At 38.2% G+C, this 16,533-nt stretch overlaps 1 long non-coding RNA gene across 1 annotated transcript; it reads right to left on the bottom strand.

The window, feature by feature from the left end:
- Positions 1-11,041: 11,041 nt before the first annotated feature.
- Positions 11,042-12,286, bottom strand: LOC104449423. The gene is made up of 3 exons (XR_005545803.1): positions 11,997-12,286; positions 11,805-11,863; positions 11,042-11,686 (listed from the first exon to the last, which is right to left on the bottom strand). It is a non-coding gene; the product is annotated as an uncharacterized LOC104449423 (long non-coding RNA).
- Positions 12,287-16,533: the final 4,247 nt, after the last annotated feature.

Here is a 16,533-nt window from a genome sequence, read left to right on the forward strand (position 1 = left end):
GAAGAGATCTGTTCATTCTTTCCACAACTCCATTTTACTGAGGAGTATATGGAGAGGAGAACACATGATTAAAGCGATTCATCACAAAATTTTGTAAAATCTTGATTTTCAAATTCACCTCCATGATCTGTTCTTATACTTGAGATAACACATCCTTTTTCATTTTGAACCTTTTTAGCAAATTTTTCAAAATACGAGAAGGTTTGAGACTTACTTGCAAGGAAATATACCCAAGTAAAACGGGAGTAATCGTCCACAATTACTAGGCAATATTTCTTACCTCCAATACTACGTGTTTTGGTTGGTCCGAAGAGATCCATATGCAGCAACCGTAGTACATGATTAGTAGAGACATGATTTATTGGCTTAAATGAATTTCTTACCGCTTTCCCGAGAATACATGGAGTGCATGGATCAGTCTTTTGATAAGGTAATTTGGGTAGTCCTCGAACAAGCTGTTTTGATGAGATTTTGGCTAATTGCTTCATGTTGACATGACCAAGCTTTCGTGCCATAAGCTTGCTTCGTCTTGAATTGAGATAAAACATTGCGATTCATTTGGTTTCACATCCAGAAGATAAATGTTTCCATGTCTACGACCCATGAAGGACCGAGTAGAGTCTTTACCGATTCCGTAACATATTCCTTCTTGAAAGAAGATCTTGAAACCAAAGTATCACACAATTGACTAATGCCGAGAAGATTGTAATTGAGTCCTTCCACTAAGGAAACATTACTTATTGTGAGATTTCCAATTTTCACAGTTCCAAATCCCACAATACTCCCTTTGTTGTTTCCTCCAAATGAAACTTTTCCACCATTTACTTGAGCAATCTTTATAAAACAATTTGAGTCTCCTGTCATGTGTCTTGAGCATCCACTTTGTCAAGATACCACTTTACCTTTTTTCTTGACGGTGACCTGCATTTAAAAAAGAGTCTCAAGCTTTCTTTGGTACCCAAACTTTCTTGGGTCCTTTGGTGTTAGTAACATAAGCAGTATTAGCCCATATTCTCTTAACAGGTTTCCAAACCATAGGACACTCTTTTTCAAAGTGATTCGGACTGTTGCATTTTGAACATTTTAGAGCATTTCTACCTACAGATTTTACAAAAACTTTCTTGAAGTGATTTTTGTAAACCTCTCGAGAGTCTTTTCTTAATTCTTTCTTTTACTTTAGGAAAATCAATCGGGGGAATTGTTTCTTCTGTCATACCTAGACCGGACTTATTGAAGTAAGGTCTTTGAGCTGAAAGAATTTTCTCAAGTTTTCGGACTCTATTGAAAATTTCTTTGAGATATTTGATAAGTCTGTTTTTAAAAAAAGCATTTTCTTTTAAAAGATTATCTTCATTTTCTTTAAGAGTGGAAACAGTCAAGTTTAGACTTTTGACTCTTTCTACTAAAACATTTTCCTTTTGTTTTAGAGCTGAGTTTTCCTTTTTCAGTTCGGAAATTCTTTTGAGAGAAGTCTTAAGACTAAAACATAATTCATCAATATATTTAGAAACTTTGACAGGAATTTTAATATTACTTGCCTCAAATTCACCGTCCGAGTCCGATCAGTCCGAGTCCGATTGTGCCATCGACATAGATTGGCATATTCATTATCACTTTCTTCACACTCGTGTCACCTCCGGTGTTTCGGCTTTGAGAGCTTTTCGAAATCTTTCAGCTTTTCCTTTCTTCTTCTTCGAAGAGGACAGTTGGGTCCGATGTGTCCCTTTTTCTTACATTCAAAGCGCAGACTATGTCTTTGTTTGGTTCCTCATCATCAACGACTTGGTCTGCTGTCTTTGAAAGCTTTGTTTCTTTGAGTTGAACCTTCTTCCTTTTCTATTCAGTTTTCTGAATCTTCTTATCATGAGAGCAAGCTCCTCATCATCCATATCTTCTTCAGAATCTGTATCATCAGAATCATCATTTGATTTTAATGCAATGGATTTCTTACCTTTTGGATCTTCATCTTCATTGATCTGTTCCACTTCATAAGACTGAAGAGTTCCAATTAGCTCGTCGACAGATAGTGGCATAATTCTTTGCGTCTCTCTTATCGAAGTCTTTATGTGATTCCAATCCCTGGAGAGTCCATGCAGTAGCTTGTTTACCTTCATGGGATCAGAAGTTGGTTGACCTTGATTTTCAAGACCATTCACAATATCTATAAAACGACTAAACATGTTAGATATAGATTCTCCTGGTTTCATTCTGAAGGCTTCGTATTGACCGAGAAGAATGTTGATTCTTGTTTCCTTCACTCGATCTGTTCCTTCATAGGTGATATGCAATCTGTCCCAAACTTCTTTTGCTGTACCACAAGAAGATATTCTATTATATTCAGTTGGTGATAAAGCACAATATAAGGAGTAAATTGCTTTTGCATCGAGTGCTTGTCTCTTGATTATTTCTTCCTGAGACATTCCGCTGGTTTCATCAGTTTCTTTTCCTCTTTCAGAGACTGATGCAGTGGTAGGAGTAATTCCTTTTTCTACAACATCCCATTCCAGAGGATCCTTTGATCGAAGGAAAGCTTTCATCTTGTTCTTCCAAATGTTGTAATCCTTTCCATCAAAGTAGGGTGGTCTGGTATTGCTTTGCCCTTCCATCAGCCCTGGTGCTAGCATACTAGCCACGGATCTTTTACTACGAAGTAAAACACTTCAAATAAAGTAAGTATACAGGCTCTGATACCAATTGATATTGCTAGTATGAGTACCTAGAGGGGGTGAATAGGTATATAAAGAATTTTTCTCAAGCAATTGCACAATACTAGACAGTTGGAGGAAACGATAATCAAAGTAAGGCGAGAGAAGATAAAATTTAACACGCGGTTTATAGTGGTTCGGCTTATATCAAGCCTACATCCACTCTTCTTCACCGACAGCCTATTGGCTGGATTCCACTATGAACAAGAGAGAGGTTACAGCACAGCTTTGCCTTGATTCCACAAAGTGTAGATGTTCTACCACACCTCCTCAAGATTTCTCACAAATATAGACTCTCTCTTTCGTATACAAGTATTTGCTCAAAGGATTTGTCTAAACAAAAAGGAGTTTCAGACTTTGGAATTCTTCTATCGCGCACCCCTTGAACAACTAAGACAGTCTTCCTTATATACTCATTTATGCCATCATACCCGTTGGCACTTACCAAAGGAATTCCTCCAATCTACCCGTTGGAGGGAATCAATTAGAAAGATTGTTCAAGCTATTAAAGGAACGTGTTGATAGCCCATCAATCCCGTTCGCCCATACAATCAGGATCTCGGTTTCCATAAGCAGAACCTTCCAATAATATTTAGGCAATCACCGGATCTTCAATTATCGAATCAATATTCGATCAATCAAAGGACTCCGTTTATGTCTTCTCCAGCCATGAGATCTTCTCCAGTTGATAAGGTTAAATCCTCAACGAAACATCCAGTTCTGAATAACCTTTCTTCAACGGATTAGTGACTGTCAATGAGGATAGACTTTGAGTCTTGAGTCTGGCTGTCACAAGGTCTTTAGACTTTAAATAGCAGAGTCTGCAAGCCTTCAGACTAGACTGATAGAAACAATTTGTCAACTTCAAAACACTTCAAGAAGATTTCTCCAACAAGATCTTCCCCGTATCTATTCCACATCTTAGTTGCCGAAATCTTTAGCCATCAGGCATTTGTTTAATTAGGAATGCCTCAATTTTTACCCCATGATATTCCTTTCTCCTCCGGCAAAATACAGTTTACTCTATGTTGATAGCTGATGCTTGTACTCGGCCTAAGACCGTACAATACTAATATAGCGAATCGGCTCCTTGATCACGTTAAAAGATTATTATTGTCAATTGTAGCACTGTTCCTTCTTGAGAATAAGTTTCTTGTGCTGCAATTGAGTTGTAAAATCAATGCCCTTTCGGGGCTGTAGTCATCCTGTCAAACTTGCAATCCACCCCACCATAGCATGATCCACAAAAATCTCACGTTTTGAATTGACCGAAAATCCCTCAGTTCTCAGATGTTACTGTTATGTGTTAAAGATCTGTACATTTCATAGTGATGTATGGTCGGTCGCCTTAAACATCCGCTGCACAGCACAGGTTAGTCAATATTCACCTCAAGGAAAGGAAAGCCTACTTTACAAACAATAGAGAATTGCCTGATGCCTTTGCGCTTGGTAAAACTCATGCTGAGTTGCCGGTTGGATCTATGGGTCTACATTTACTCACTCCAAGGCTTTCCTTCTTGGGTGGTGGGTTCTGATCTTGATATGAGAAAGTTGGCCTTTTCTTTCTTCAAAAGAAACTTAATCGAGACCAAAAAAAAAGAAAGGCTTGAAGTTCTATTTCTCCCATGCACGATATAACTCCGTGGTGCTCATGATTCCAAGTGCTAGAACCGAACTGGTACTACCGTCTTTATCCCATCGATGCCACGTAGAATAGTGCCTTTTTATCCTTCATGTTAAAAAGCTAAGTAGCATCGACATGTGACCCGCGACCCGCGACACGCGACACGACATGATGACACGTTATTTCTAAAAAGATAGAAAATTTCGACATGTTGGGACACGTTGTATATTAAATGTATATTTTTATATATACATAATAAATTATCATTTTTATGATTATTTCAATTAAATTAATTTTATTCAAATTCACAAATAAATAAATAATTAAAAAAACTTAGAATGAATTTATACTAAAAACATGAATATGCCATTTATTAATATAATTCATTGTTTTAATTTGACAAATTCAATTCTATTCCAGTAATTCATAAAACTTGGAGAAAAGACAAGCAATCGACATTTCAAACTCACATGTTAGATATGTCAGAAGAGGGGAAAAAAAACTTAAGGGATGAATTATGTATCACATAAAGTGGAAGACAGAAGAGAAGAAAAGATTAGATTTTTCTTCTTTCTCCATTTATTATTTTTATTATTGAGTTTTATTTTTTATTACACCTACATTTTGACATCTTAGTTATTGAAATTTTTTAAAATTGACATCGATATTGGAATCATGTGTCAGAAACTTATATGTTGAAAGTCAGAGAGTTTCGAAAAAGTTGATTAGGTATCGGATTTTCCAACACACATTGACCGAGTGTTGGAAAGTGTCCGAGAGTGTTAGAGAGTGTCGAAAAGTGTCGAACATGTGTCGAAATATCTAATATGACATGAAAACTCTTGGAGAGAGTTGGTGTTTTATAGTTAAAACTTTCTACTTTTCTTAAGAAGAAAATCGACCGACTGATTATGTTTCATTATGCAGTGAAAATTTGTTAACTGAGGATAGGAAGGTCGACAAATGCAGTCATTTTCTACCCCAATAAGATTTTGGGTTAATATCCTAAAAAACCCCAAACTGGTACACTTGTGACAAATTTATCTCAAATTATTATTTTTTTACCATGAAAAACCCCAAAACGGTATACCTGTGACAAATTTACCCCGACCGTCCATAAAAAATCATACATGTGTACATTTATGACAAATTTACCTAAATTAGACCACATAAAACCTCAAACTAGTAAATTTGTGACAAGTATACCCCCGCTAAATTGGATTAATATTACAAAAAAAAATCACAAAAATTGTAAATTGTGACAAACAGAGAGTAAAATATCAAATTTGTATACTAGTTAACTGTCACGTGTCATTTAACTTAATAATTTGACTATAAAATCTAACAAAAACTGACAAAGAGTAAATTTATCACAAGTGTACCAGTTTGGAGTAAATTTATTAAAGTTATACCAATTTAGGATTTTTGGTGGTCAAAAAAATAGTTTAGGATTTTTTAAGGTATTAACCCTGAGATTTTTACGATACTCTAATACTTCTAAAAAGTCAAAATCTTTCCTTTTCCATTTTACCTGTTTATACTAAAATGTTAAGATCCTTTAACACGCAATGGTACCAAAGAACAAAAATTAGCGGTTTTGAGTGGTAAAGGTCTACCATCGCATCAAAGCAAAAGGTAGACCTTCACAAAAATAAATATGAATGCTCATAATTCCTAAGCAGTAGTCTAATAAAATAATATAACTTGTCAATTCATGTTAGAAAACATGAGTCTATAAAGAGGCATGAAGACTAACCTGGTCAAAGGCCAAATCCACCAAGAATCCCGTGATATTAGCAACTTTACCCTTGGAACGAGGAGAGGAATCATAAATCACCCCTCCTGGAAAATTCTCCATGTGAGAATTTCAAAAGGATGCCGGTGATCTTGCCATAAGAAAGCTCTGTGAACATTACTAATCCAATCCCTCAGCTACTCCATTTCTTTCGCAACCCACTCTCTACAATCCTTGAAAAGATAAGTTTAAACTCGGGAGTCTAACAGATGATGCCACAAAGAATGCAAACAGTAGCCTTATTACATTCATCCAGTCTTCGAATGCCTAAACCTCCTGTTGGGGAAAATCAATAAGGAAAAATGGAATTATATTTCAAGGCATGAAAAAAAAGGAGAGAGAAAGAGCCACCAAAAACCCAAAACTTTACCTAAAGTGACAAATTTACCCAAAACTTTTTTTTTTTGGTAATATGGAAAACCCTAAACTTTGCTAACCGTGACACATTTATCCTAAATTTTTTTTCGTGACACGAAAAACCTTGAACTTATATCCATGTGACACATTCACCCTAAACTATAGGGCTATCCTCGCCGACGTCAGGTGAGGGCACCCTTCTCTTGATGCTGGTGAGGGTGGCCCTAGCTAGCCCAGGCGAGGAGTGCCAGATTTGGTGAGGGCAGCCCATGCCAACGTCGAGCGAGGGCTATCCTCGCTAGATCCAGCCTAGGTGAAGGCCACCCTCGATCGATCCAGCAAGGTCTCTCCTCACCGGATATGGCGAGGGCAACACTTAGGCGAGGCTACCCTCGCCTGAGTCCGGCTTCCCTCCACCATGGCCGACGAATGGAAGAGAGAATAAGAAAAAAAAGAAGAAAAAAGAGAGGAAAAACTAAGAAAAAGACAAAAATGCCCTTAGTCATAGAGTTTTGGATAAATGTGTTATGATTATCGAGTTTTGGGTTTTTCATGTCACAAAAAAAAAGTTTGAGGTAAATTTATCATTTTGAATAAAGTTTTGGATTTTTGGTGACTTTTTCAAAAAAAAAAAAAAAAAAATGCTACATTTAAGAAATTATCTACTGAACAACATTGCTAAAGGTTTCTAGCAAAAATCCTTTATGATATAACAAATAATACCATATAATAATTCCAGTATCTTTCTAGAAACTCTTAAAGGGAAACAATTGAAAACAATAACTATAATTTAAGAGGGAAAATCGACAACTTAATATGAAATTGAGACAAGAGTTGACGAATATATTTTAGTCTTTAGAATAAAAGCAACCCTTCAGGAAATATTGCAAAGTGAATAAATATTTTCTCAAAAGACATCTTGAAAATTCGATTAAGAAAAAATGATAATAATAATTTTTATTTTTTGGAATTTCAAATTTTATAGCTCCTGCAAAATGATTGAACAAATACAACATTTCAAAGGTTCATAAGTTTGTGGGAATAAACACAATATTCCAAAGGTTGTAAGTGCCCCTAACAACACTTAGGCAAAAATAATAAAATTTGGAATTAAATAAAAAATAACTATAAATTTATTGCGAGCAGTTATGTTGTTTCAATATGACACATTATTTTATAAATATAAATATAAATCTTAATAAACAAAAAAATAATAAAAAATAATAAATGAGGATTAGTGCCAATTTATGATCAGCGAGTGTGCAAGTGCTAATTGTGCCTAATAATTGCACACTCACACATAAGTATCTTAGGATCAGCCCACGTAGCCCATTGTCTTCAATTATAATGTTAGAAAACTCAAACACTTAAATATTGACCTACACATTTTGAATTTTTTGAGGATTATGGAATCCATTACTTCAAGAATTTATGGCTCATGATATGCTATTACTTTCATAGTAATCCAAAAATTATTATACTGGCAAAACCCTTTTTAATACATCTCAATCCACCCATTGGTTGATTTAAGGAGACGACTTTCACCGATGACGACCATGGACACCCCCCCCAACAACTAGCATGTAATGATTGAAGGTCCTAATATTTCGAGAGGCATATTTATACCTCCAAAGAGAAAGATCGTTCCGTTTTGTCCTTTGAAAAGCCTAATACATACAAAAAAAAAAAAGTGGTTCAAACGTACTAATCTCTTGGTAAATTGGACAAAAATATTGTGATCCTCTGAATTAATTAAGACTCCGTTCATTTCGTGAAAAATGAGTCATTTTCGGAAAATATTTTCTAAAAGTCATTTTCCAAGAAAATGACGATATTTTCTTATGTTCGGCTAAAACTGGAAAATGTTTCGGAAAATATTTTCTAATGTTCAATAAGGAAAATATTTTCCGCTTGTTGACACCTCATTTAATTTTAGAAAATAGAATTAGAAGATAATCTTTGATTAAGAGGGAAATTTTGAAAAAAAAAATTGAATTCAAAAGAATTTAACAGTCGGATTTTGGAGCCACTATTTTGTTGAGCAGTTGAGCAAATATGTGCAAATCTTCACTTGCAAAAACAAAGTCGAGTGATTCTTCTATAAAAAGGAATGCGAGGTTTCGGAATTAGGGGGGGGTGTTTTCTCTTCATTGTTCGTCTAAAAAATCTTCATTGTTCGTCTAAAAAATAGCAAACTGAAGAGGAAGAGAAAAGAGTCAAAAAGTGAAAAGAGAGGAGAAGGAAGAGGGGTTTTGTTTCTTTGGGGAATAGAAAAGGAGCAGGTTTCTTTTTCCTTTATGCTGATTTGCTGCGGAGGGAAAAAGAGAGCAGAAGGAAAAGAGAGCAGAGAGAGAAGACGTGAGAAGGGACGTGCGGCCAGAATGAAAAAAAAAAAAAAAAGCAACTGTTGATCTTCTTCTTCGCGGATTCGCCCTGCCGGCGTCCGTTGCTGCTGTCCTCCGCACCAGCCCTCTTCCAAGTGCCGCCTCCGCTCGCCCGCACCTTGCAACTCGAAGCTTCGAGCGACACCTGCAACTCCGTCACCGCAGCTACTGTTTCGCGGTGGCCGGAGCTCCGTAGCCTCCCCACCGCACCTCCGCACTGCACCCCCCGCGCCGCGCGTCGCTCTTTGCTCGCCCGTTGCTGCACTCGGCGCCTCAGCCCCGACGGCTGCGCCTCTGCCTGGCGCTCGCACCAGCCCTCCTCGCCGATCAAGCCGCCGGACTCCACGCCGTCACGAAGACCCGCCTCTGCTCCGACGCCTATGCTCCGACGCCTCTGCAAATCCCACGACGGCCCCGCTTCCGATCAGCACCTGTACCTGGAGTTTCCTGGCCCGTGACTCCCTTCGCCGTTGGTCCGCGCCGACACCTACGACGCCCCCCCGTTGCCATCTTTCGCTCGGCGCTTGACGTCTGTACAACCCCTTTTGCTGTTGCAGCTACCGCCTCCGCCATTGCGTCTCAGCCCGAGCCACCATTGCTGCGACCCGCGACCCTGCTGTTTGCCGGTCATCGACGCCGCGCCTCCCTGCTGCTGTTGCCGCCTAGTCCTCACCGGAGCTCCGACGCCGGTCACTTGAGGCTTGAGAATGGTGAATTTGGAATGGTTCCTTGCTGGTTTCCATCTTGAAGATAATTTTCCAAGCTAGGTAAAATTTTAGGTTAAATTAAGCTATTATTTGGATTTTTTAGCTTGTGGAATTGACTTGATTTGATTTATTTTTATCATTAGGAAATTTGTCATATTAAGTTATGATAATAAAAAATATTGACTAGCGAGACGTCGGGTTAAATTTTTGATTATTTCGACTTTTTATGGCAAAATTCATGAATTGCTTTGCATCATTAATTCATATTAAAATAATATGACATTAATTACATGTATGAATTTTTATTTTGGCATGTTATTATTATTTGCTCATCACATATCATGCATCATATTAGGTATTTAGGTCTACACATTTCACATTTGAAGCAACACATTTTAGTTTTTTTTTTTTTTAAGATTCACTTAGAATTAGGATGATTTTCCTTTAATAAAACCAAAACAAAAAAAATGTTATTTAGGTTGCATAGATTTTATAATGCACACATTACATGTTGTGTTTTAATTAGTGGGTTATAGGTTAATGTTTTAACATTCTCATCATGTAGTATTTTTTTTTAAATATATAAAAAAAGGAAAATGCTAAAAGATGATCATTGCACCATTAAGTTACTTTCTTTTCAATAAAAAACGTTATGTCATTAAAAAAGAAAGAAACACAAAAAGATCATTTCCTTAGTTAGTTAATAGGTTAATTCATATCATCATTATTTAGCATATGTTGCATATATGCATTAAAAAATAAATCATTATTAAAAAAAATCATAAAAGAGCATGCATGTAGAAATATCATGTCATTCATCCCATATCACGTAGTACATGCATATTTAGAATTATATAAATTAGATTGCATACATATAGTGATAAGTTTAAGTCATACCATATGAATTGCATCTCACATGTCATTAAAGTAAAATTCATGCATATTAAGTTTAAATTAAGATTGCATATAATTAACATTTTTAAAAGAAAAAGGAAAAAATAGGTGTAATGTCATTTAGAAATCATATTTAGGGCATGGATTTTTATTAGCATTTTTTTTATTGAATGTTATTTTATTGATTGTGTACCCGCATGACTACCATTTGCATGTTAGTAGCTTAAGTTTAAATTAATCAACATTGCCTGCAAAATATTTTTAAAATAAAAGGTACCGAAAAGGGCGTTAGACTAATCTAGCGTAATCATGTCCCCAGACCTATTGAATCTCTGGTTCGCAATAGTAAAGTATTCTCTCATACTTTACTTGGGTTTCGAACCAGCCCTAATTGGTTAGTGGCGGCTCCAAATTGAAATTGCATGTTTAAATGAGTTAATTTCTATCAAGTCGCGATTGGTAGGACTTGGTAGGGGTGAGCAGTTCTCGGTTCCGGTTCGGTTCCATCTGGAACCTGGAACCTACCCTCGGGTACAGGTTCCTCAATTTTTGGAACCTAGAACCTACCCGTCAAAACCGAGAACCTGGAACCTACCCTATCACAGGTTCCGGGGTCGGTTCCAAGTTCCAACAGGTTTTTTTTTGTTTTTTGGTTTCATTTTCGTAGTGAGCGCGAAAATCCAAAAGCCGAAATAATTCAATATTGGCCCTCCATTTTCGGTACCTGCCAATACACAGCAATGTAAATCTTTTACATTTAGACGGTCAGCTCTACTTCCAATTTGCTCCACACTCTAATACAAAATCAAAGAGATTCCTCATAAGGGGAAAAGGTAGATTCTGAGTGTCATATGACAACGATACATACAGGTTGGCTAGAAAAAAAGATAAGCAACACATACAGCACATGCCTATCAGAGAAAATCTATATCCTCATTTCTATCAAGACTCCTTGAGTAAAATTGTCTCGTGGCTAATTCTTAAGATACAAGCCAGAGAAATCCTAAGACAGAAAATGCACAAGAGCCTATGTTTACAAACAAGAAAAATTGTCCGAAAGCAATAACAAATTTGATCTGGTAACAAGAATGAATATGCATGACAGCAAAGACCAGCAGAAGGCTAGCATGAAAAATCCATTTACCTCTGGCTCTTCCCTAGAGACATACTACTGGAGCCGATCTCCCAAGATCATGCCCTTCAGCAATCATTGCAGCCATCTTCTAGTATTAATATATGAGATGGACAAGGTAGGGCACAATGGTTAGACAGGGAGGTAGATATATACAGAACTTAAAATATTTTATGAATTTCTATTGTATTATCTAAGTACATTACCTGCAGCAACAGGGTACTCTTGCCAACACCAGGATCACCTCCCACCAAAATTAAGGAACCTTTAGAGCCACAATGCAACAAAATCAATAGCTTTGATAAAATTAAAATCTTCAAACTTCCATACATCTCAAGTGGAAGTTCAAGTAATGCAGCAGATTCGTGCGGACCATACAGCAAAAAAGTAGGTCGAACCTGGCACAAGACCACCGCCTAGCACTCTCGAAACCTCCTCTCCAAAGGGTCCATACCTAAACATCAAGCACCCCAAGAGATCATTTACTTTAAGGATTAGGGCGACATGCCATCCGATTCATCAAGCCACAAGCGAGGTTCGCGAAGCTCGGCCACTGGCACTTCGCCATCGAATCGTTTGTAGCCAGATCGATCTTCGAGGGAGGTCCAGCGACGGCAAGCACGCGGCGACGGCGACGGCGGCGAAGACACGAGTCTCACGGCACCAACGGCGGCACCAACGTCATAGCGAAGACGGCGGCGATCGCGGCTCAACCCACGGCCAAGGGGGGAAGAGCTCGGTTCTTGCGGAGGCGGTGGCGGTTCGAAGCAACGACGGCCCGGACGACGGAGCAAGTGGCGGCGGCAAGAGGTGGTGATGGTGGCTTGGAGACGGCGGCGGCGGCTCACGGCGACGAGGGGTAACACGGACAGCGCGACAGCTCGTCGGGCTCAACGGCGAGACGACTCGTCGGACGGGTGGTGGGTGGTGGTGGTTCGGTGGCCAAAAGATGGTGGTGAGTAGGGCGTGGGGCGGCGGTGTGGTGGTGGGTGAAGCAGCAGCCAGCAAGAGGAAGAAGAAGACTACGAAGAAGAAGATGAAGAAGAAGGAGGAGGAGTGGGGTTTCGGCCGAGAGAGGGGGAAAGAGGAGAGAGAGAGAGAGAAGAAAAGAAAAAAGTTGGGGGGGCAAGAAGTGACGTGATGAGTGAAAAGTGGAGAAAAGAAAGAGAGAGAGAGAAAGAGAGAAAAAGAGGAAGGGGGGAAGAATCGCAGAGGCGGGAAATCACGTGGGGGAAGCTAGGTTCTTTTTTTAGAATTATGACCGGTTCCGGTTCCCGGTTCCATTTTCTAGGAATCAGAACCGGAATCGGGAACGCCGGTTCCTAGAAAAATGGAACCGGGAACCGGAACCGGTGTCTTTGGAACCGGGAACCGAACCTAACCCTCTGGTTCGGTTCCCGGTTCCGGTTCTACCCGGGAACCGTGCTCATCCCTAGGACTTGGGAGGGTCTGTACCAAGTCTTCGGACTTAGTAATCCATTAACCTAAACTTTAGGATTGCCCTGAAAATTTAGGTCACGAGACCGCTCACCAGATTGGCAAACGTGAGTGTCAAGCTTGAGACTTGCCAAATCGACGAGTGCAAGTTTGAGATCGATGAGCTTGAGATTCACTTAATCTGACGACTAGCCAAGAAAGAAGAAGATGGAAGACAAAGAAAATAAAAAAAAAAAAATTAAAAAGGAAATTAAAAAATAATTCTAATAGAAAAGAAAAGAAGAAGAAGAAAGGGGAGGAGGAAGTGAAGATTTGTAGATATGTGAAATAAAAGAGATTAAGTGAGGAAAATGTTTTCCACTTTAGAAAACTTTTCTCCTTTGATGGAAAATATTTTTCCAAAGGAATCCATTTTCTATGAAATGAACGCTAGAAAATCTAGAAAACATTTTTCCGGAAATTATTTTTCGCGAAACAAATGGAGCCTTAGGCTCGGTTTGTTTTACAGAAAATGACTTCCAAAAAACGTTTTTGGATTTTCCAAAGATTCGTTTCACGTAGAAAATGAACTAATCAAAGAAAATGTTTTTTATCATTGGAAAAAACAACCTTCAAAGATGAGGAAAATGTCTTCTACTTTTCAAAAGTGGAAAGAATTTTCCATAACTTCTTCCACCTTACTTCTTTTCATCAACACATTTTCGTTTTATTTTTATGCTTTATTTTTCTTTTCTTTTTTTTCTTTTTTTTTAAATCGAGTTTTTAAATTTTTTTCCTTGGCCTAATCGCCGGCCACAGCGGTGGCGGGCGACCGGCTGCGAGCCAACTTGAGCCTTGTTGCAAGCCGGGAGGCTCCGCCTAGCCCGATTTGGCGAAGTTGAGCTCGCTTGAGCCCGGCGAGTTGGGCGGGGCTTGAGCCTCACCTTAGCTCGCCAAAGGTTCGCCAAATCGCGGCGGAGTTCGGGCTCCCGATCTAGGCAAGTCCGAGCTCCACCGCCAGATCCGGCGAGCTTGCAGCTTGCCAAAGCCCAGTGAACCTCTAGGGAGCTTGGGTGAGATCGGCCGAGCCTTGAGCTCGTCGAATGGCGATGGCGTCTTGGTTGGCAGCGGGCGGCCGACCATCATCAGGCGGCGGCAACGAAGGAAGGAGGAAGGAGGAAGGAGGAGGAGGAAGGAAAAGAAAAAGAAAGAAAAATTAAAAAAAATAATAAATAAAAATATCGATTTTTTAAAAATACAAATAATTAAAATTTTATTTTTAAAAAATATAAAAAAATAAAACTAATATTTTGGTCAATTAAAAATACTAAAATTCAATTTTTTGATAATTTTTCCAAAAAATTAAATTAGTTAACGAACGATGAAAAATATTTTCCGCTCAAAGTTCGGGATTCAGCCGAACATCGGAAAATAATTACATTTTCCTGGAAAATGATTTTTTGAAAAATATTTTCCGAAAACACCACATTGTGAAACGAACAGAGCCTAAGTTCACTTTTATTTTCCTATCACAATTAATTAACTCATCTCATGTGCTTAATAAAACCTATGGTCATATGTTGATCCGGAATGGATGTATCAAGCTGGTTTTTCCCGTGTCTCTAAATCAAGAGGATCTGGACGTTAACTGCCTCAACGACATGATTAGTTACGATAATAGCTTGAGTTTTTTCTTTTTTTTTTAATACTCTTTCGCTGGCTGACTTGGCTGACTGGCTGACAGGGCTCTGAAGAAAGGACTACGCGTTCTGCAGGCATCACAATCACTGAAGGCGATGTTCGCGACGTATTATAATATAAAACATGTCACCTAATTTTTTGATTTTTCGTTGGTAAGGAAATGGGACCTCTGTGAAGTAGTCTCATTATTTGACCGTAGTGATGGGAAGAGTTGATTACGTCAAAATGAAGGTCCAATTACTAAGGCGTGCTAGGGTCAATCGGGTCTAATGGGACAGGTGCAGAGGTCTTCTCTTACGACTGCAATTAAGAAACTCGAGTTCTGACATAACTGGCTGACTTCTATTATTAAAACCCATGGATGCTTCCATGTTGGCTTCATTGCGACTAGGTCATCGTGCTTGATTTTAAGGGTATGATACATAACTATTCTGTTTTTAAAAACAATTTTTATTGAGAAATAATTTTTTTATGCTGTTTTTAGAAGAAGTTTCTGAGTATTTAAAAACATTTGATAACTGCATAAAAATTTTATTTCTAAAATAAAAAAGAGCAAAAATTTGATTGGTACAACCCTCAAATTTTTTACGCCATAAAATTACTTTTAATTTTTAAAATAAATTCATGAGAATTCTTTTTTCATTTTTTTCCTTTTCCTCTTCTTCCTCATCTAGCCAATCACCAGCCTCACCGGCCCTCTGTGAGGTTAAACCTCATGGTGGCTCAGATAGATCGGCCTCATTGTGCTTGAGCGAGGCTCCGACGACCGACTAGAAAAGGAAGAAGGAAAAAAAAAAGAAATTGGTTTGATTCTAAAATTATTTTCGAGATTAAAGCAATAACTATTTTATATTCTTTGATTTTGTTTCAAATTTATTCTCAAGAATAAAAAAATTAATTGACATTATCAAATGAATTTTTAATTTTTGTTTTTGTTTCAGAGAATAAAAAAATAGAAATAGTCAAGAATTAACCGGTTACTAAATAGGTCTCAAGAGTCTTTTATAATGGTCTGGACAAAGAAGAGGAGCCAATAACTCTTTCTTTTCTTAAACAAAGACAGAGAAAAGTAAGCCTGCGCTATAATAGCATACAAAAAGAAAAAAAAGTTACTTTTTAATACTTCGTTGTATATGCCAATGAAACTACGCTCTATTATATGAGTTGTAAATTTCTTGAAGAGAGAGAGATGAAATAAACATTAGTGCTCTTCCCTCCAATTGAATGAGTTGCGATCTTGGATACCCGTTATTGGTAGTGAAAAAGAACAAATAAAGAAAGGGTTGACGAGGAGGAAAGAACAACAAACTTCAATAGCGACAACCGTGAGCTCACGCCAGCTTGCAATTATTTAACGCCGCAGCTCCATAAGTTTAGCTGCTGTCATGGCACATGTGTTGAATAATGGAAAATTTTCCGACCTTTCTACTCCGAAAGCCTGTACTAACTCTGGTAGTAACAATGTCTGCTTCATAGCTAATTGAATTAGATCGACGCGTTATCTCAATTCCCCTTCTATTTCATTGGACATGCTCGAATAACTTAACGTTAACCTCGTCGCCACTTCAACAACTCCAATTATTACCATGCGACGCCCCAATAACTTAACGTGCCTGCTCGTCTGTGATGTTCCTTCCATCTTGCCTGAGCAGAGACACCATAACAGTAGGCACAATCATGTACCCGGGAGGAACCACTCTTGTGTCAGCGGGCGAGCGATTCGAGCTCGGCTTCTTCTCTGCCAGTGGCAGGTATTGTTGGAATTTTGTTTGTTAAAACAAAGTGGGTGTTTTTTACTTTGTCCCACATAGAAAAGGT

Source organism: Eucalyptus grandis, chromosome 8 (genome assembly GCF_016545825.1).
Source record: "Eucalyptus grandis isolate ANBG69807.140 chromosome 8, ASM1654582v1, whole genome shotgun sequence".
Taxonomy (NCBI): Eukaryota; Viridiplantae; Streptophyta; class Magnoliopsida; order Myrtales; family Myrtaceae; genus Eucalyptus; species Eucalyptus grandis.